A 21566-nucleotide genomic window follows, 5' to 3' on the forward strand; every position below is an offset into this window, starting at 1 on the left:
ATCTCCATTATATCAGGAGATTAAAGGACAAGTGACAGATGTGGTGAAGTAACAGTCACCCCAGTTAAAATGTATTTGCCAATGTTATTTATTATTTATTATATCTTCCTTTGCTAGCTTACAAGACAGATGTGTTTTGAAAGCTATTTTCAAATTTTAAATAAATAAGCCTGATTCTGTCTCTGCCAAATGCATCTATTACCTAATAACTATTTTAATTACAGTAACTGCACCAGTCGGGCTCAGTTTTACAGGCACAAAAATTTAATTTGGTCAACTGTCTTGGGAGACTTCTGGCAAAAATTAATTTGGTAGGTCTCCTACCAGCAATCACAAAAGCAAGGCTACCTCAGACCCTGTACCCAGACCTACTTCTAACACTTGGAGGCTATTACCCATGCACTTCGCTACATGTCCAGTAACAGCTGCAGAAGAGCACCCAAAGTGACAGATGTTCTCGCTAATGAAAATAACCATTTGAATCTATTAGTGACTTAAGTCCGTCTGAAAACTAAAATTAGAAGTCATACTGCTAGCATTGCTGCTCATGGACAGCTGCTCCACACAGCACCTGGGCGCTTGCTACAAGTTCCACGGCAGTAACTGCCTGGAGCATGCAGCACAGTTATGGTATCCATTCTTCTGCAGCTCTTTATGCTGAAAGTCTCCCTCAAGTCCAACTAGTTCACTTACCCGATCTACACCTTAATGCAGGCTGCTCCACACAGTTTAATCCAGGAAAAGCAGTACCTTCTCTGATTGAGGGGATAGCTGCCCCTTAGGAGTGATAACAAAGGCGCTTGTTTTTGACGGCTGCCTTGAGTTACCAGCTTGCATGAGGTACTGATCCTCCACAAGAACCTGGGAGCATAAAGCTATAACCTTTGCAAAAAAGACTAAGTGACCCTACCACAATCGATGAAATATTTACTCAGTGGACGCTGCAAAGCAGGCTGTCTGACAGTTCAGATACACCCAACTACTCAAGAAAGATGTGTTTCAGTCCCACTGCCTAAAGAAATGCTTCTCAAAAACATCAGCTCTGCCCAAAACAACACCAGTCTGAAACAGTTCCCCTCTGAAGAACCACCCTTAGCCATCAGGTGGAACACTCAAAAACAAGAGCCCAGCTTCTTTTAATGAGTTAAAGAGCATGGAAAAGGGGGATTATTTAGCCTGTGCTTTACAGAAGCGTAACAGCAGCTCCCTGCAAAGACTCTGTCTTTCACAGAGCCCCCCAGTCCTGTCTTCCCCAGAAATACATGGGCAGCTTTCATGCTGCAGACCAAAGCCTTACTGGAAAGCCTCTCAGCAGTTTTCACAGACTCAGTTCCTAACTCAGTCTTTAGGCCCAATATCTTTGACAGGTTCCTGAACACTTACTGTTGAATGCTGCAGCAATTTAAGCTTCTAAACGCTGCAGCCCTGCTGACAAACTCCTGAACGTTGCTCTAAGCAACACCTTGGGTTCAGGGATATGTAGCTGAAGCACTCTGAGCAGTATGAGAATATCTTATTACAAGATACGGCAGAACTCAGTTGCTCTGAGCACACTTAGTATTTCCTTAATGCTGCAAAGAATAGAGGCCATATAATCACAAGGGATATGAGAAGCCTTATGCCTGTGAGATCAGAAAGAGGAAGGTAGTTGGGAGGGGTAAAACAAAGCCATCAAACATGCTAGCTGCTGCTCAGTTAACTCTATAAACCTTCTCAAAGTCAGCACAATCACTGGAACAAACACTTACCAGCTTTTCAACAGTAAATTATTCGTTTAGTATCAAAGCTAGCAGCACAGTGAATGCTGGAGGAACATGTATGCATGCACTGCAAATGCCGCGTGAGCGCCCAGCCGCTACAGCGCAGCTCCTGTTCTGGGAGCCACTGTGCAGAGAAGAACACCTGCAAAGGGGCTCTCGGTCCCGTGCCTGGCAGGAGTGGGACAGCAGCACCTCCACAACACTGCCATTCACCCCAGCAAAGGACATCCCAGCCTCAAAAGCCACACAGGACGTGGCTCCCATCATTCAGGCACTAGCAGCAGACTTAATCCTCAAATGGAGGAAGTTGTACACAACTGCAACAGAAGTCCAGCTTGACAAAATTCAGGAGACAAGTGGAGCCACGATTTACAGTGCAAAATCCTGTAATGGTTTGACTAAGGTGCCTCAGGAAGCCTGGAGCCCCTTCTTCATTATGGCTTTAATTCCAGCAGTGAGATTGAAACAAATCTCTGTATGCTCTTCAGCACAATTCTGCAAACATTTGCATAAACTGGAACACCCTCCTGAGAACAGGCTCCAGAGCTCTGCTTCACGTGCCTGGTGCATTTTGGACAGCCCACAAAAAATATTATTTCTGCCTAACCCTAATGCAGGTTATGAAAAGGAACAACTTTCCATCAGCGCTCATAGCTATGCCATATGTTATGAAGACAGGATACAACTCCTGACCAGACAGGAAGGATGTCCCACTGCAGAGCTTCCAGATCACACACACTGAGTTACATTATTACCTGACACACCTTATGCAGTAAGTAAAGTTGCCACTAGAAACAAAAACCCCAGTGTGCAGTTACCTCTCACCACTGTTAATTAGTTACCATCAGAGATGATAAAGCAGTTACCAGTTCAGACAAATAATGCCAAGAGGGAGGTTTATAAAGCTCTAAAATAAGCTTCGTTTGGAGAAGTGGGGGGATGACCACAAGCTTTTTCTCTTGAGAGCTCAGCACAAAACCAGCAACAACGTGGGTGCAGCTCCAGCGAGGGGCAGGAACTGAGGCTGCTCAGCAGCCACAATGACATCTCCCAGAAACTCAATTGTAGCCCACGTGTATGGTGACATGCTGCTAACCCAATATTTTTAGGCAGATATCCAAAAATAAGCCTTCTGTGTGAAAGTGGAAGGTACCTAGGTAAGAAAGCTGGCTGCCAAGGAAGAATTATTTTGGTCACATGGCCCCTTACAAATTATCCAGCTATGCAAAGTCTCAATTTCTCACTGCACCAATCATTCCCTCATACAATCTTCACCGGCTGTCTGCCAAACTACTTAACAATAGGGTCTGCAGGTAGTCTTGTTCCTTCGATGGAGGAACAGCACGAAGTGAGCAGCAATCCCTGCCTCCCCGCACAGTAGGCTTGCTGTCTCCCAGGCACAGGAGGTAGTTCAGTGTTGGTAGCAACCGGGAGTCCTTCTTCCTGTTCAGTTTCCTGCTGCCTCTTTTCCTCTTCCAAAAACCTAGTTAGTTCCCAAGGACAAGTTAGACTCCATTACTAAATAAGAACAGTGCCAATTCAGGGCAAGTCATTTTTCTGAAAGCCATGTCAAAATAGAAGGGATAATTATTAAACTGAACCCACACCCTTCCCAAAAGATTCAGATCTCTCTTCCAGTACGTTGGTGACTTGAGACAACATTTAAAAGAAATCTATTTATTTTGAATGCTGTGAGGAAGTACTCAGTAACAGGACTACCAACCATATTACAGCAAGTGGTACTATCAGAAAGGTACTATCATCACATACTGCCTGCCTGCAGGATTAGGCCCTTAATTCTTAGTCTTACTGAATTAATGCTTCTCTTAGAGTAACAGCTCTAAAAATATCTTTATAGAACCTTCCATTCAGAAGCACAAAGAAATGTTAAACTGGAGCCAAGGATCATCTAAGGAGAAAATTATGAAAACAGCCGCCTATGTCTGTTGCTACTCAATTAACATCTTAACATATGTCATATTACGTTGTCTGGCTTGGCTCATATTGATAAAGAAGTAAAATGGTTGTAAAAGCATTTCAACTAAATATTTAGAAAGCAGAGCTGCAAAAGGTTGAAATCTGTTTCAGTTACTGCACTGATGACTACACTGCTTAGCTAATGGAGGCAGAGCTTTCGCAAGCATAGGCCAGTACAGAACAGCGCTTGTGAAAGGAAAGCACACCCAAGCAGGGCATTTCCACAAGTCAACCTTGGCATCACAATTACTGAATCCCCTCCCATCCTCACCTCTCACAGTGTGACACAGAAGAGCCAAAAAGCAGGGCTTCTGATGCCACCTAGGGGCTCTCTCTCTGCCTGCACTTTCTCTCCTGCAGATAATCCAACTTGATGTCTTAAAGGCAAAATAGAAAATATTACAGGCTATATTGTGGACCTGTAAAATCCTGCAACTCTCAGTGACTTAGGTGATAGTGTGTCATGGGATGGCTGAATCCACCACAAAAACTGAGCTTTTCCAAGTGTCTACTTAAAAAAGCAACCGAGGGACCAAAGCCATGGGAAAAACAGACTATGGCAGTATAAAGATGAAGTCACACCCTATGTGTTCACCTGTAGAGGCCATTTCAAGTAGCATCATCCAGTTAAACTGCAAGTTGTTTCTCAACTGACCAGTGCATTTTCCTTTCTGTGTCAGTGCCTTTATGTCAGATCATGCAAATTGTACAGCCAGAGCCAAGCTGGATTTCATTGAGTCGGATCTGTTTGCTGATCCAACAGAAAATTTATCATCTCATTAACGCAGACGAGCTTCCCGCTGAATCAATTAACTGAACCAGCTCATCCCACAACCCCATGATCCAATGGAAGGCAGAAATCGCAGAGCTGCAGGTTCCATCATTTCAGTGATAGCTCACAACTAGATCATTTGCAGCGTAACATTTTAATACCCTCCTAGTGAGGCCACAGTGAACTACCACAGGAGACAGTGATTAGTTCTGACACTATTTCAAACACTTAAAAACCAACAACAACAAAAAAACAGCAACTGAGCAGTGAGATTCAGATGACAAGTTTTGAAGACAGGGACTTAACTCTTCTGTCTGTATTTGAAGACTACTTTAAAAGAGGGAATAAAATCTTTATCAGACAAGTGACGAGTCCTTCCAGACACAGAGTTCGACTTACTTGCAGAAAAGACACAATTATCCAATTTGTATTCTCTCCCAGGTTCTCTCAACAACTTTTTGGAAAGATTTTCTTAAATAAGGATGTTAATCTTGAAGTGAATTGTAGAAATTTACCTTCTGTGCAATAGCAGTTTTCTGTCAAATCCAGTTGTACCTTGTCCTCTGCCCCGCACTTCACCTTTAAGCTAGCACAGCTGACTTCTCAAATGCCATCTTACACTGTCGTATCATGAAATTGTCACAAATTAAGACAGATTTGGACTTCAACAGACCCAGATCTGTAAACAAGAGAACCGCCAGTAACAGCAAACTTACCTCAATCTATTCGTTTAAACTACTTGAACCTAGCACAAACACAAGCAAATGCAACCAAAACATTTAATACAAGACAAATTAAATCTTCCAGTACTCAAAAGCAAATATATCCTCATTTCAGAAAGAAGGTACAGGGACTGTAATTCTGTCTTGGAAGTATATGAAGTATTGTTATTTCCCTAAAGCATAAAAATAGCCAGAGTTCTGTCCGCTGGAAATGTACCAAAGTATCTAACTAAGGCCTCAAAAAAGTAAATACAGAAAGCTGCCACCAATTAGTAAATATTGGCTCTCCAGCTTGAAGGCAGACTCCTTTAATCCAAGCCAAAACACTCTTCTTTGCAATATAAGGAAGCAAGAAAAACACCAAACTGATAAAACAGTGGGACAAGCCAAGCTGCAACCAACTGATCTTCCATGTAACCTAATCTATGTCCTTCCACTTGCAGAAGAAAAAACCCAAGGTCGGTTTTAAATTAGACACAAAAATGGGCAACACTGGACCACACAGCTGAAAAAAATACTAGATCAGCATGCCACTACATTTTAAGTTACTGCAGGTTAAAATTAGTCAAACACATGACTTCAACACTTGTTACTAAAATAAATGCAAGAAAAATATTGCATATAGGATAAAAAATATTTAATCCCTTCTAATTCCTGAGACTACGATGATTTTATACATTATTAAATAATGCCAACTATACAAACAGCTGAACAAAGAAGGAAGATAAGGCTACTAACGAAATACCCGTCTCCAATGTAGCCCGTTATAATGAACTGCCAAGTAAGAACTGCTGAGAAATAATTAGTTGGCAGACATCAGAATACCTGGGTCTGAAAATTAAATATATAAACATCTCTTTTAGCTTTCTGAAGAAATCTAGCTCTATGCAAATGCTGAAGACTCATTTCCACAATTCTTAAAATAACTGGGAAAAGCCTGCCACAGCCACAGCATGCCAGGTGCTCTATTCCAGCAACACAACAGTCACTTAAGTTCCTGTTTTGTATTTCTCTTTTAAATTACTTAAATATGCTTTTTGGCTACAAATTACTTGAATAAACTCTTAGAAGAAACAAGAAAAGGGTTTTATACATTTCTCATCTGTTTTTTTCAGCACTGATCTAAATTAAAATCAGTCTATATTGTTACATTCAGGCAGGACTCTATACTAAAGATGTGATGCCCTCTGTACATTATGTGGGAAGATAATGCCTTCCGAGGAGCTGCATCCTATATTTATTACTGACAATCCATATGAGGCACTGCAGGGTATTCCAAGATCAGTCTGCATCGAACAATTGCCTAGAAAGCCTAAACACAGAAAGCACAGGGTGATCTAAATAAAACTACATGAATAAAGTCCTACTTGAGAAGTCTTTTTGTCTAAAGCATGTCCTGCTAAAAGCAGAAAGGTTTGTGGCTAAATGGCAAATCACCTATCATAACGGGTCACATATTTCACAATGAAAACTGCTTTCAAAACTAATTACAAACAAACCAACCAACTGTTGTTGTTTCTGAATTCCGTCTGTACATAGCTGTGAGATTGCTACTGCAGTTTCGCCCACAGTCAGCAGAAGCCCGATCCAGTTACAACATTATTACTCAAGGCTTGTATTTCTAAAGGGCCTGACTGGGAGATGCTAGAAAGCATGACAAGATTTGTCTCAAGCCTTTCTCCCATATGGCTCTACAAAAGGATGCCTAGTGAAACTAAAGGGGTGGCACTCCTCAGCAGCACTTGAAAGAAGAGAAAAAAGGAAACGCACCCACAAAACGCAGGTGCACAGAACCCTTCTGTACCATCAACTTGAGAAAGACAAAAGCATTTCACTTGCCTGCAGAGCACCAGGACAGTGCACAGCGTAACACAGGATGCAGACCTGCCTCTCCATCTTCTTCTCTACAAACCAAGGCTACAAAAGGCTGGTGACAAAGGGACATGGTGTCCATGCACCCATGAGAAAAAGGGAATGGTGTACGCTCTGCTTACATTTAACACACAACCAAAACCGTGCGAATGTGTTTAGGGTTATGTTTATTGTACAGAGTTACACAAAGCTCAGACTATCAAACACGTACAAGCCTCCCGTGTTACCAGTGCTATCACAAGGGCTCCCAGCCTTCCAGACTGCAAGCACATGTTTTCCAGTGCTGGCACAGGTGCCAGGACAGCGTATCTAAGCCTGCTGATAACAGGTGAGTTTTTGTTCATTTCTCATAGTTCCTTTAGACATTTCCACAACCTGCACCTATCCTAGCTGCTTTTTGTTAACAAACTGGTTTGCTACTGGTTGTACCTCTTCTTTACCCTATTAATTTGGTAACCAGGATGGTTATCACCTGCTGAGCAGTGCCATACCCCAGCTCTATCCTGAGCGAGCCCCAGCACACGCCAAGCCCAGCACTGGGCACAGACACACTGCCACTGGAAGGGTCCCACAAAGCTCAGGTACCCCATACACCCGTCCTCACTCCAAACCCAGCAGGATCAACAACTGCAGGTTTCCCTTTATCCACTCGGGAAGGAGTTCTGACTGCCCCAGGATATAGTAAGTGTTCTCCAAGCATCTGCCTACACTTCTTTCAGACTAGGTGGGCATAGGTGCTCGATCATGGGAAAAGCAACGCCTCTCCCTGACATGAGCCACGCCATTCGCTGGCACATGCTATAACCCTGCTCCTATCCCTGACGTTTTTGTAGGGGTCAAAATTTAAAAACTGACTATACGCAGGATTAACACTGCACCGCTGCCTGTAGCAGCAGCCATACAACCCTCTCAGTTCCTCATTGCTGTTCAACAGCCATGGGTTCTTTCCAGCCTCCATCCTTCAGCCTTGCACTCGCACCTGGGGGCATTTCTCTCACTTCCACTTCCAGGCTTCAGCACACTCCAGACACAGGAACTGCATGGTATAAAAAGTCACAAGTAGCCAAAAGTCTCTTGCCTACCTCAAACATCATTTCACTGAACACCAAAGCAGTATATCCTGTAAGCTTTCCACCCTACTATTTAATTCCAAAACTAAGATCTTAAGAAGAGTAACAAACACATGCTACTCCACATCTCAAGGGTTTAGTTTGGAAAGTTTGAGCTCCCTTAGCCTGCAGCCCAGGTGAACTTCAGTTTACTTGCAGACTGAAGAGCTTGTCTAAACCTGTAAGCTGCACTTGATTAAAATTAAAGCTGCACAAAATTTAATTCAATTAAAGCCATGTAAGTTCACACCTGCACACATCTATTTCAATTTGTACCTACAGAGCTCAGCCTGGACAGCTGCACTTGCTCATAGGTGGCAGTTAAACTGTTTCAAGCGAGCACCTTAGGTGAGCCTGCACCGCACGAGCAGTTGCCCCAAGGCAGGACTACGTTCTCCAGCTCCCCGGCAGAGGCACCACCAGGCCCGTGCAGCTTCATGGCAACCCCACCAGCCAACTCCACCATCACCGCCACATGGACTACAAGCACAGGGCAGGTGGGCATCATTCAGTCAAGTCACCATCACTCCACCCACAGCCTCCTTCACTACAACTGCAATGAATGAACAAACAAGTTTATCAGATTATTTATTTCTTCTAGAACGTAACTTCTAAACGGGTATCATCAACAGCAGGCAACTAACCAGTACTTAGTATTCCATGTTAGGGCTTGTTGCTCCTTAAGCACTCTGATATCTATTGTAAAAGTTCTCGTTTTGTTAAACTTTTCTTTTAAAAACAGAGCAGAGGACGTGTGACCTGCCCTTGTTTGAAGTACTGAAACTGCAGCCTTGCAGGTCAGAAACTGAGTTCAGCACCCTCCTAGGACAATTGCAGATGTTCTGAATGCAGAATAGTTACATGGATTCATTATTCACAATACGTCCATGCCAAACATCCCAAAGACCTGCGAAGTTATACCACGACCTATTTAGTATAGCAGTCAAAAAAAAATAAAAAAGGTTGTCCTCAATTAAATCTAAAAGAGATTTACAGATTTAAGAAAAATACATTAAGTTTCTGAATTTCCCCAAATCAGTGCACCAGAAAATTAAGTTTAGGTTGGATATAGACAGCAAGTTACTAAAGCAATATTCACTGAGATAATCGCACTGTTGAAATTCACCTGTAGGCTGCAGCACACAACTGGCTAACGCCTTTGAGCATCTAACAACCTGCTGAACTGCATTTATTCCCACACTAATGTTAACCATGATGTCTCGTCTGACGGATCCCTCCAGAAAGAGGGACGTGGTCTAACAACACTACAGAATTCATTGGTCTGGATTTTCATTCCTGTGAGCCACACCATGTGTAAACATGCCAGCAGGAGAGCAGATGTCTGCACTAAAGGAATGAAAACGTCTTTTCTCAATTATTAGCACAGTTTGATTTCAATTTTCGAGGTGAACTATTTGCTGCTTTTCCACTCCTTTACCGAGTAGCTGAACTAATCAAGTCAACCTCACCTGAGTTTGACAAATTTAGGTAGGCCCATGTCTTCCAGAAGAATGCACTTGAGCTATCTCCTCCTCCTACCTTGAGCCAAATTTGACACAGAGCTATTGGTATTTAAAGTATTCAGTGGTAACTATGAAATTCTCTGAAGTGCCAAGAATCACTCTGAATTAACAAATAACAATTACTAGATTCTGCACTGAAAACACTTCCCCATGGTAAATATTTTCGCCCTGAACATCTGCAGCTACTGACAGGCAAGATCCAAGTACATAGGCATGTGTCTGTGATTACAGAAACAGGGTTTCCACTCACTCAAGCAATTGAACTTCTTTGTTTATTTTAGCTGCAAGTTTCACCAACTTCAACAAGTACAACCATGATGGTACAGGAACCTTCTGTTCTTAATCCCTCCAAGAGAAGTAAGCTTAAAGAATGGAAAAGAGAGATTCAGTCCGTGGGAATATGTGCAATGAAAGCTAGATAGGGACAGCTTAAACTTGGTGGTACTGAAGAGAAGAACAAAAAATTGTGGATTTCATTTTTATTGTCAATGGTACAACAATTTCTTTTTGCCTTCATTAACCAGGAAAATTGACTATTTATAGTGTACAGAGATAGCTGTCTGAATACATTCATGGATCAGGAACTTAATTACATAGGTTAATAAATCTTCAGGGTCAGCTTCTAGCATTTTTTGCATAAGCAAATGATAATTTACAAGATAGTTTTTTTAATTGATAATTCACTGTAAAGTCCATTTAGACAAACTTTTGCCCAATGTAGTGCACAGAAGCCAACATTTCCAAATTGCTGTAAAAAGAAAGTCCTTTTCCTTATGCCTTAAGCACATTTGTTGATTATGTTTTTTTTCAGTTTGACTCAGTAAGCTATCTCTAGTTGTTGAGTTCAATTAATGGTTTCTGCTCAAAATATCCCTATTCACATGTTTAGAACTAGATGTGACAATCCCACTTCACTCACCTGTTGAATGGAAGAGACAAATACACTCTTCTCTCAGCTGCCAGTTCATTTCTCAACTTTTAACAAGTTCATCATTGAACAGTACCATCAGAGTCAATCATAACAAATGTAGCTTTGCAGAACAGGCTCCTGGAGCCAAAAACTGCCTTAATTCTTCAGCATGCTGTGGTACCCAGTGTGCAGCTAGCGATTACTGACAGCAAGTTAATTTGACTCTTTTAAATATCAACTACCTAATAAGTTTACATGACTACTAATAGCAACTGTAGTCCCTAACACAGCTTCTCATTTAAAATGCAGACTTAATAAAACTAAATAAAAACAAAGGAAACAGGCAAGCTTTTTATGTATCGTTTATGAAAGGAAGGCTATATTTCAGAGCTTGGATACAAGGTTCCTATACCATAGTCTGACAGCGGTAAGAGTGTTTCAAAATGATTTTTGGCCTTTGTTTCAGACCGTCTCATCCCAGTAGGAAGAGCTGCAGCTTCCATACACAGGAAGCAAGAGATGTCACAGGCGCCTTATCCGCAGCTATGGACTTTCATATAACCCAGCCCCAGAATTGCGGAGTGGTTGTTTACCTTTCACTGAGAAACACTGCCAGAAGTATGAAACAACAAAATCCACAGTGTAGGAGACTGTAGTAGTAGGTGGATGATGCTGTGTCAGAATCAAGACAGGTTGCTTCAGCTAGGTACCTGTCCTGCAAGGGGGCCTCCTCTAACGGGGCAGCAAGGAGCACCTGATGCCTGCATGCTCTGCCAGAGGAACTACACCCTGCACATCAATATCACGAAAGATAAAAAGGTCCTGTGTAACGGCTGTCTGACCCTGAAGCTGAAACCTCAAGTCCCACTTTCAGATTGCCTCCACACACCTCAGACACTGTGCTCACGCAGCATCCATCCAGCACCACTGTGCCCAGCTCTCCCACAAGCTAAATACGCACCCAAGCTACTTGATAAATTTGGCAATAAAAATAGCATGTGGTACTAGAGGAGCGGGGATTCACTGCTTTTCAAAACAGGAGTTAAAATTCCATCCACAAAAATATTGTATTGAATGTACCTTAAAACTTCTTAACTTCTGGTACTGAAAAACTGTCTTTTGTATTTTAGTGTGGCAATGTTTCTGGAGAGGAAGGGAGAAAGCACACAGGAGTAAAGTCACAAAGACTACTCTAAGTATTCCCAGGTGACTTCCAAACAAGGGCAAGAAGCTGCAGAGGAAAATGCAGAACAAATTGCCCATCCTATAACCCAGCACACCTCAGTCACAAGCTAATTCTTTTTTGTCCAAGAGATGCTCTTGAGGCAGACACTTACAGGCAACCTTGTATTAAGAAAGAAGTTCCAACAGTTTGTCTGTATTGATGACAGCTTTAAAAATAAGTTAATTCACTCCTTTATAGGCAACCAAAGTAATGAAATGTAATTCCTCCTGTCCAATGCAATCCAACTTTTCCACTGGCAAAAGTCCCAACAACCTTTTACTGGCACTTAGGAATTTTTGACTAAGAAATATGGATTGCCTCCATGCCCATGAGACTATCCATCAAAAAGGACAGCCATAGATTACGGACGTTGACATTAAACCACGAACTTCCTCTAAGGGGAGATACAAAGATGCCTCAGTGAACAAGTTCTCCCCAGTAACAATTTTCTTCCCAGACTTGAAGTACCTGACAAGCAGTAGGCGACACCATCCACATCCAGCTGCGGTGAAAAGCTATGCAGGATCTGTCATTCTGGAGGAGCATCGGTGCATCCTGAGAAACACACGTCCTTAGATGCATCCCCGACTCTGCAACAGCCCCGCATTTCACCATGCAATATGTTTATAGGCTGCTGCTAGAAAAAGGTAACAGCTGATGCAACCTCAGCAATATATAAGGGCAAGATAAAAACTTGAAAGGATGCCACGTTGTAAACCCGGGACAGTTTCCACCATGTCCATCTCCTTTACACCGAAGCCAAACAGGGAGACTGTCACTCTCAACACACCAACAGTACCCCAAGTTCATCCCTGAGCTGAATTTCGTGACGGCCTCAGCTCAGCGAGCAGGCAGCCAATGCACTCTCAGCAAACAGGAAGTTGCTCCTGACCGTAGCTACCATACGGGGTTAAACTAAAACCAAAATAAAAAGCTCCTTCTCCTGCAGCTGTACCAAAGGATCATTAAATACAAAAGATGTGCTTAAAATATTCTGTTAACCAAGATGATGAAGGTGGCATAGGCGCTCCAGTTCACGTTAATACATCTACAGTCCATTGTAAGCACTTAGCCAGCCTGTATGCAGTAGCCAGTGAAACCAGCAGCCCCAAGCGATAGTCTTAGGTTGAAAGGTGGAACCAAAACACACCTCAGTTTTCTATAACTAATGCAGTGGATGAAGTACAAAAATATACATGCTTATGTAAAAAAGAGAACTTGGTTCATATGAAACAAAAAAAGTAAGCTAGTTATTCAGGTAGATTTTTTAAACATAATCCCAGCTACTAGGGATTGTTTATTTCCAAAGTGACTTGGGAATTTTTAGGAATTGGGAAAGGGAAAGTAAAAATATTTAAAGCAATACAGACAAAAGGTTCCCATCCTCACCTGCTCCTACAGTGCTGAGAGCACATTATATTGAATTTATGTACTGAAGAACAGACTTAAAATTATCCCTCTCTAAATGGCCACTTTGGGGTGGGGAGCGTCACAAGAAATCTACTAAAATCCACACTGTCTTCCAGTATCATTTACAACTCTTACTGAATAAAATGCAGCAACAGACCCCCAGCCCCGCAAACTAACAGAACTCAAACTAATAATACATGTTATGTAGCAAACAAGACTGGGGTATTCTAAAGGTGTTAAACAACACATGCAATTTATTTTACACTACAAATAGTTTGTATACCCTAAGCTTATCCCTCCTGCTCTCAGCTGAAAACTTGCACCATTCACTAGGTGTGATTCCAAGCAGCTATAAAAGGAGAGCTTCGCACGTCTCTCGCCCATTCAGGTCCCCTCTGCCTAACTTCTTGCAGTGGGGGTCACCAGCAGAGACCATCCCCATCTACCACGGCTGCAAGAAAGCAGAGCCTCCCTGCCCTTCGATATAATGTCACTGCATCAACCACGAGCAATTAAAAACAAGCAACAGGGAAAATATTCAGGAAGTTTTGAATGTTCTTCCACTGTCTTAATGATTAAATATTCAAAACCAGAAAATACTTGGCAGCTTACTGAAAGCCTGTTGATGGTACAGCAACTGATAACAAGCGTCCTACTTGATGACAGATAATCCTTTTTCCATTAAATCAAGAAAGCATTAAAATTGAGATACTGGCTAACTCCACTCAAAACAAAACAAAACCTTAAAATTCCCATAGATCTGAGGGAACGCAAGACAGCATTCCAACAACTTTGGAATTTTTAGATGTATTTAGGGGATTTTTCTCACTGGCTTGAAAGAACTAATTTGTGCCAGCCTTCTGTCTAGGCTCTTTCTGGATGACAGATCATTGCAATTTTATCTACTTAATTTACCTTTTAAATCATCCAACAATAATCTTTCAAACATGCAGTCCAGCACTCTATCCGACTGCTCTAGAGGAATGCTACAAAGTTACATCCATTTCCTATCTTTGAATTTTGAAATAACGAGATTCTTCTTGATATATGAAGCTTTGCAATATTAGATATTAGAAAGGCTTGAACCAAAAATCCAAATTTGGATTGTGATCTGAATTTTGCAGCTCTGGCTCTTCTCCAAATACTTCAGTTTGGCAAGCTGCAGAGTGGAGTAACAAGAGAAGGCAACATACATAAGTTACGGGATCTGTATAAAAACACTAAGTTCAACCCCTGTGCTCAACCACTTAAACACACAAAACACCCCAAGCCCCAATTAATAAAAAGATTAATCAGAGCTTCAGTATAAATCTGATCATCCAAACCTGAGAAATACTGACATCTTAACCAGTTGTATTGTGTTTTTTTTTTCCTTTTTTATTTTTAAAGAGCATTCAGAAAATTTGGGGGATGGCTCGGAGTGTTCTGATCAGATAGAGATGTGGATTCCTACCTGCCAATGGTGTACACACGTGCAAATCAAACAGAATTGCTCCAAATTGCAAGCAACCCACCTACAGAGGCCTGAGGTAACAGACCTGCAATTCTGTGCTTATTAACAACTCATTAGAAATGCCACCCTGAAAACCACAATGTCACACCGTCTGACTTGCTTCAACAAAGAGATATCCTGTGGTGGTAAGTAAAATGTTTATGAAACAAGGAATTGCGTACGTTTGATCCTGTGAAGTCAACAATTTCATGTACTCCTATGCATTTTAAATGAACGGCAGTAGAACTTAGCCAAGTCTTACTATTTGAATACTGTTCTTCTCCCCACATACTTTATTAGATCCTATTGTTTCAAGAAACAAAGGAAAACAAAGCCCACGAACAAGGGTGAAAAACCCACTCTTCCTAAAAGCAGCTTTACAGAGCTCGTCTCTCCGCAAAGCTGTTCCACCCAACTCAGAGCCAGGATATTCAATAAAACCTCAACTCCATTCTCAAAAGGTTACATAAAGGTCAGCATTCATTTTATTCGGGTTTATTTCTAACCTCATAAAAATGCCTGCAGACCAAATTGGCTTCCACACCTGCTGACCTAGAAACTCCAGCACCATGGTGGCTGTGCCCCGTTTTGGCAAGCTGCTGCTCCTCCCACAGCGCCCTGGCACCGAGTGCTGCGTGCCGCTGACCTGCCCGCGCCCGGCAGGTTGGGGAGGAAGGCTTTCTCAATAGCAAGGGGGGCGTTTTAGCAGAGGGCAACTGTTCTTTCAAGCCACTTCAGGGAAAAGGAATTCTTCCAGCAGAGCTTCCCCCAAAAGGAAGGTTTTCCTCCATTCAGAAATGGATAGCGAGAGATAAAGGGTGGAAACCTGGGCCTCTTTCGAAGGAACCAAAGGTCTCAAAACAACCCACAGAGCGGCCGTCCTCTGGGAATAGAGGATATGTAGAAAAAGTGACAAATGGTGCAGGTTTTATTTAGCCCAACTCAAGAGATCTGCACCACAGATGGTTACACCCTGGCACTGTTCAGAATTCGCTTATGGTCGAAGAGAAATAGGCACATAAAATGATCAGACAAATGGTTTTACAGCAACATCGTCCCTAGGAGATGGCTCTTACCTTCCAAGCGTGGTTTTCTCTGCAACAGCAACAAGGGAGCTACCTTGAGCAATGCACGTGGAAACAGACGGAGTCAAGTGAAAGAAACCCCACTTTCTGTCCGTACCCATTTGAGGAAGCAGAGTGTGAAGAAGAATGACATGCTGTTAGATGCTCTGTCCACAGAAGGCCAACCTCTCCTGAAATCATCAAGAACTACTCTAAAATATGGTCCATAGCTCAGTTTTTTCCTGTGTATTTCACTGCTTATATACTACATTGGGAAATACATTCAGGACAGGGAAGTCTCACAATCATCTGCAAACAACAGACCATAAAGACAGGGAAAACTGAGTGACAAGAAATATTTGCAGTTCTACAACACCTCTTAGTTGAGGAGCTGGAATTACTTTTTCCAAGGGGCTAAACACACCTCTGACGTTACTTAGACTAACTGGATTAAGTGTAGCCTGTACATTTGTCAACAACAATTCTAGCTCTTCCTCAAACTCATCAATAATCTTTTATTAAAGATTTTTTTATTATTAAAGAGTTACAAAAACTTTGTTTTACATCCTCAACAACGAACTGGCCAGAAGGAAGGAGGGCTTGGTGCACTCTGGGCTGGGGGCACAGAATAACCAGGAAGAGCCTGTAATCAGTTACAGGAACTTCAGTTCTCCACACAATTTCAATAGACCGTTTAACAAAATAGAGGTTTTTTTTTTTTGGTTGGTTTGTTTTTGCTTTTATTCCCCATCTTCCTCTCCCAAGCTACAGAAAACTGAAAAATTGCACATGCAGATGGATTAGTCTATGGATGAATCCAACCTGGCTCAAAAAAAAGAAAAATCTTAAAAAATATACATAAGGGGTTTTATGGGAAATTCAACTGTAGAAGAAAACTACCAGAAAGGTGTTTGCACCCACACTTTCTAAGAGCCTGAAACACCCTCTCAGCTTCCCTCTTCATTGTCAGGTATCTTGTTAAAAATATTAAGACTGTCAATCATTTTTTCCACTCACCCAACCACATAAATAAGTAGTAATTCCTATTATGAAAACTCTCAATGGCATTTCCCAAACTGTGGAGCATTTACTAAGCCAGCAGTCTAAGTGACGACACACTCTTGCCGACAAGAACTAACGAGGAGTGAGAGATGCAATTGCAGGAGCAGGAGTGATGTAAGTCATGACAAAGAACAGCGCTTTCCAAAGATTAAAAAATATTGATATTAAAATCAGCTAATCTGGTTTTCTAGCTCAATACAAAAAGCCCAGAACTCACCAAGGCACAATTTACCTCCTCCTGCCCCTTCAACAGGAGACAAACTGGGCCTTAGACCCATGTAATTCAGCACAACGTGGCCCAGCTCACGTGATTTTCCAGTACAACTTCTAGCTAGAGGAGTGATTTGAGGACAAAAATTATGGATCTGAAGCCTACGCCCATATCCAGTTTAAAAGACTAGAAAAGCAATGCTTTGAGTTTGTGACTCTGTGCTGCCCAGTCCTCAGCACGGTTCACACAGGAGATGGGGATGGGGAGGCGAGAAATTAATCTCTCGGGCAGAATTACTACACTCAAATCACAACAGATGCCTTTAGGACAAAGAGCTGAGATCCTGGCTCAGTGAAAGAAACTGGGACCAACTCACACACAGACAAGTACCAGATTACTATTTACACCAGTAAACAAGTACTCATTTAAGAGCCATCACCAGTTATTTGCAACAGTGATCAAGAAAACAAACCCATCCACTTCTTCAGTGCTTGTAGCTATGGACTGAATTTGTGATTAATGCAGTGAGCAAAGGGATGAAATTGCCTGGAATTGTTGGTCCTTTTAATCCCCCCCAGCAGGAGCAGAGAACCTCAGCCACCACCTTTCTCCCCGGTGATCTCCTTACCGCAGTCCTCGTGCCACACTCCTTTACATACGTTACTGGCTGCCTTCACCTACAGGATATTCTTTGGCAACTTAATGTGATAATGAGTAGACTCAGTCTTCACCAGCATATGTCTGGGTACAGAAATATCCCATACAAACGTCACATGTTTGTAAATACAGAACCCTCACCCAAAGAAATTAATTGAAACCCCATTAGTCTATATGCTCAGACAGCTGACTGGGGAGGTTTTCCCGCCTCGGGCTCTAACGTCTGGACAAAAAGCTATTAATAAATACAAAAGCTTGAAAATGAATCTAAGGGAAATACAAACAGGCAGATTAAGGCCCAGTGTCCAGTGAAGACTAGGGCAACTCACAAACCCGCCCAAACCGACATTAATCAGGTTGTCTGGGCTCCGCAAAGACGTATTCTTCCTAGTCTAGACTTCTAATCCGTCAATGGGAAAAGACATCTAATATTATTTCTGTCCTTTTCATCGACACCGCAAGAACACGTCCGACTGTCTGAGCAAGTCATACACTTAACAAGAACAAAAACAGACACGGCGGTGTTGGATATGTTTGAGTGGGGCAGCTAGGAAAAACACAGCTAGACAGCGATGAACTTTTAACTTCGGTTTGGCTACAAATAATTAATCGGCGGCAACCATGCAGCATACCTGCTATCATGTGCACATGCTGCTGTAATGGGAACAAATGCTTCCTGACTTGTTTTTACGCACAGCTAAGACACTCTTTCTCTCCCCTTCCTCAGTCCACACTAATAGTCACTTTTTATATAAAGAAAAACAAAACAAAACCCAGAATGGACTCCTACCAAGCACATTTTAAAATCTTCAGCACATATGCTGACTGTGTCTTCAATTTTAACCAGCAGGACTTAACCTATTGTTTGATTTTAAGGGACTTTGCATGTTCACAATTACTGGAGCTACTTTTGTCAAACTACATTTTAATCTAATAAACAGAATAAATTAAGTACGAGTTGAAATAATGAATAACTCATTGTCCCCCTTGAGGCCTACATCACATACTATATTTATATTTGTCTGTACAGTGGAAGGACATGCACAGACTTGTTTGTGATCCTCAAGTCCAGTATTTCAGTAGCTGCTATATTCTGCTTCACTATTTTCATTGACAATACATTTTGAAGACTAAAACCTTTTTTTAAAGAAACAAAACAAAACTAAAAATATCCATTCAGTGCGCACAAATGCATATGAGAAAAGAGGCAAAAATAAATACAGACAAGTGCTTATCTAGGTGTGCTAAATCCTTAGGGAAGGAAATGAGGACTTCAGCATGCCAACTGGCCAGCACACACAACTGGCAAGGCACAGGAGGAGGGGAGGAAGAGAAGGGAAAGCAGAAAAGAGGAAGCTCTTCTGCACGTTGCACCTAGCTCTGTTAATAACAGAGCACTGCCATTTTCACAAGCCCTCCCCACAGTCTCTTACACTGTTTATTCATTACCAGCACATGGCTCCTACTGAACAGGACAACAGATCCTAGACTGCAACTGCAGAAGAGGCGACTTTCCACTCTTTTCTCTGGGTGCAGTATGCACGACGTCCCTGGCAATGCTCCTCAGTCTTGCTGCTCGAAAACAACTGCATCTACACTACAATGCGAATTAACACAGAACTCAAGCTCCCAACGAGGTCTGGCTGATAGCAATACAGAAATAGAGAAACACACAGAACTCAGAGTAGTCACAGACAAAAGCTTTGGAGATGCCAAAGAACAGGTTATATTGCAGAAATGACCTGATCTCCAAATACTGCATTTCTGCAGCATAACCTGCAAGGAACTGACACTGTCTGAAAGTGGCAGAGAAGTTCCAGCCTCATGCAGAGAGCTGTCAGGTAGCCAGGGAGGAAAGGTCATGCTCATGTGAGGAATGTCTGTGAAACTACCCCAGGAGACAGGGCTGCAAGGTGCTGGCAAAACCTCTGCTAGTCACAGGCACTTGGCACCAGGCGAGCCACTCACGTCGGGCAAAACTCTGCATTCCTTTGTACTGAACAGGGAGTCAGGCCATTCATCAAGTGTACCTGAATCAAATAAGCAATCTTCATTTAAAATGCTAACGTATGCGCTCTTTTTCCTTTAAAAGAAAACCCAGAATAAAAGGGGAGGTTTTGCTTAGTAGCCATTTTGTCTTCAACTTGGACATGATACCTAATCTGAATGTAATGTAAACATGCTCTCTAAGGCTCATTTCCAAACAGCACGTTCATGAAAAGAGACGAAAATCTAAAAAGGACGTCACAAAATACCATAACAAATTAGGACAGTGTGAAGATTTCGTGATCTAAACAGACAGGAAATTCTGCAGTTTGTATTTCTTCTCTAGGTCACGTTGCAGAAAAAAACAAAACAAAAGGTAGCAAGTGTTGATTAAGGACGGGTGAATTATTGCTTACTGTTTCAATTCTAAAAAAAACAACCACCAAACAATAGACACAATTTCAGTATGCCATTCAGTAAAATAACCTGGAGAAAAAATTATATTTGGATTTTTTTTTTTGACAGCCACACGGATTCAAAACATAAAAGCTAACTATAGTATCAATAGAGATGCACGCTACATCAATATGTTTTTATTAGGATGAACACACATATATAGCCATATTATATACACGGTGTGTATATATGGAAAGTATGACCTATGGTGAGTAACCTATATTTACAATTCCTCAGTTTCACAATACTGTATCAGCCCCCTCAGCCAAAAGCACCTTTTAAAAGCATACAGAAAATGTAAATACTGCAGGTGGTAGCCCCTTGTGGATTGGGGCTGGGGGGGAATGACAAAATATTTCCTCTGCAGAGCAAGTTAAACTCAATTCATCTTTTCACCCCAAACGTACACAAAATTAATATTGTTAAGTGAAACGTTGGTTTTCCGTGAATTTTTACTTAATTGGGGGGTGGGAGGGTGGATTACTGGGCAGTAACTTGCAAGCCATCATGACAAGTTGCAGCCGAAACTGCATTTTGTTTGCCAGCCTGGAAACTCAGAAGAGCAGGGGTGCATAAGGAGGCTGGAAAAATGCCCTCGTACTGCAAGGCTCTGCATTCTTCGCTGCATCAACACTCCACGCTGGGGGTCTCGCCTGAACCAAGAAATAGCCGTGCAAACAGAAGGCTGTGTAACGCGCCGCCTAATTAAAATGCCTTCAGCAGGTGAGATTATACCCCTGCGTTTCAACAGAGCCGCACCGTAATTACCATTAGCGTTGAATACAAATGAACCCAAACACGCAGCACCACCAACCAACCCCTTCAGCGCACGGGACCGTCCATTGGGGGGCCAGAAATAAATAACAACAAGCATACTAACGAAGCGAAGGGAGGCTCGCTGCCGGGCAGGGGCACACCTGTGCGCGACCCCGCGTGTTTTCGGGGGGGAGCACAAAGGGGCCGCGCCCCCCCGCCCAGCGCATCGCCCCCCTGCCCCTTACCCCCTACCCTGCCCTTACCAGATGGAGCTACGGATCTTGTGCTGCAGCGCGCTGGCCTCGCCGCCCTGCAGCCCCGGCACCAGGGCCGGCAGGGCCCCGGGGGGCGCGGGGGTGCCGGCCGGCCGCCGCGGGGGCTGCCCCTCCGCCTGCTGCTCCTCCGCCATGGGGGCGAGGCGGCGGCGGGGGCCGGGGGGCGGACGGGGTGGCGGCGCGGCGCTGCCCGCTGTAGGCACTAGGCCTCTGCCGCAGCCCTCGCGTGAGTCGCCTTCCCCCGCTGCCCGGGGGACATCACGGGCGGGGAGCGGAGCCGCGTCCCGCCGCTACGCCGCAGGATGGCGAGCCCGGCCCGCGGCACGG

At 42.9% G+C, this 21566-nt stretch overlaps 1 protein-coding gene across 1 annotated transcript in view; it reads right to left on the reverse strand.

Annotated features, from left to right (window-relative positions):
• Positions 1-21322, reverse strand: part of RFX7 (regulatory factor X7) — a 52722-nt gene extending 31400 nt beyond the window's left edge. Inside the window, exon 1 of the mRNA XM_050712979.1 lies at positions 21228-21322. The gene's annotated coding sequence lies outside the window, so the exon portion shown is untranslated. The remainder of the gene's footprint in view (positions 1-21227) is intronic.
• Positions 21323-21566: the final 244 nt, after the last annotated feature.

This window comes from Cygnus atratus, chromosome 11 (genome assembly GCF_013377495.2).
Source record: "Cygnus atratus isolate AKBS03 ecotype Queensland, Australia chromosome 11, CAtr_DNAZoo_HiC_assembly, whole genome shotgun sequence".
Lineage (NCBI taxonomy): Eukaryota > Metazoa > Chordata > Aves > Anseriformes > Anatidae > Cygnus > Cygnus atratus.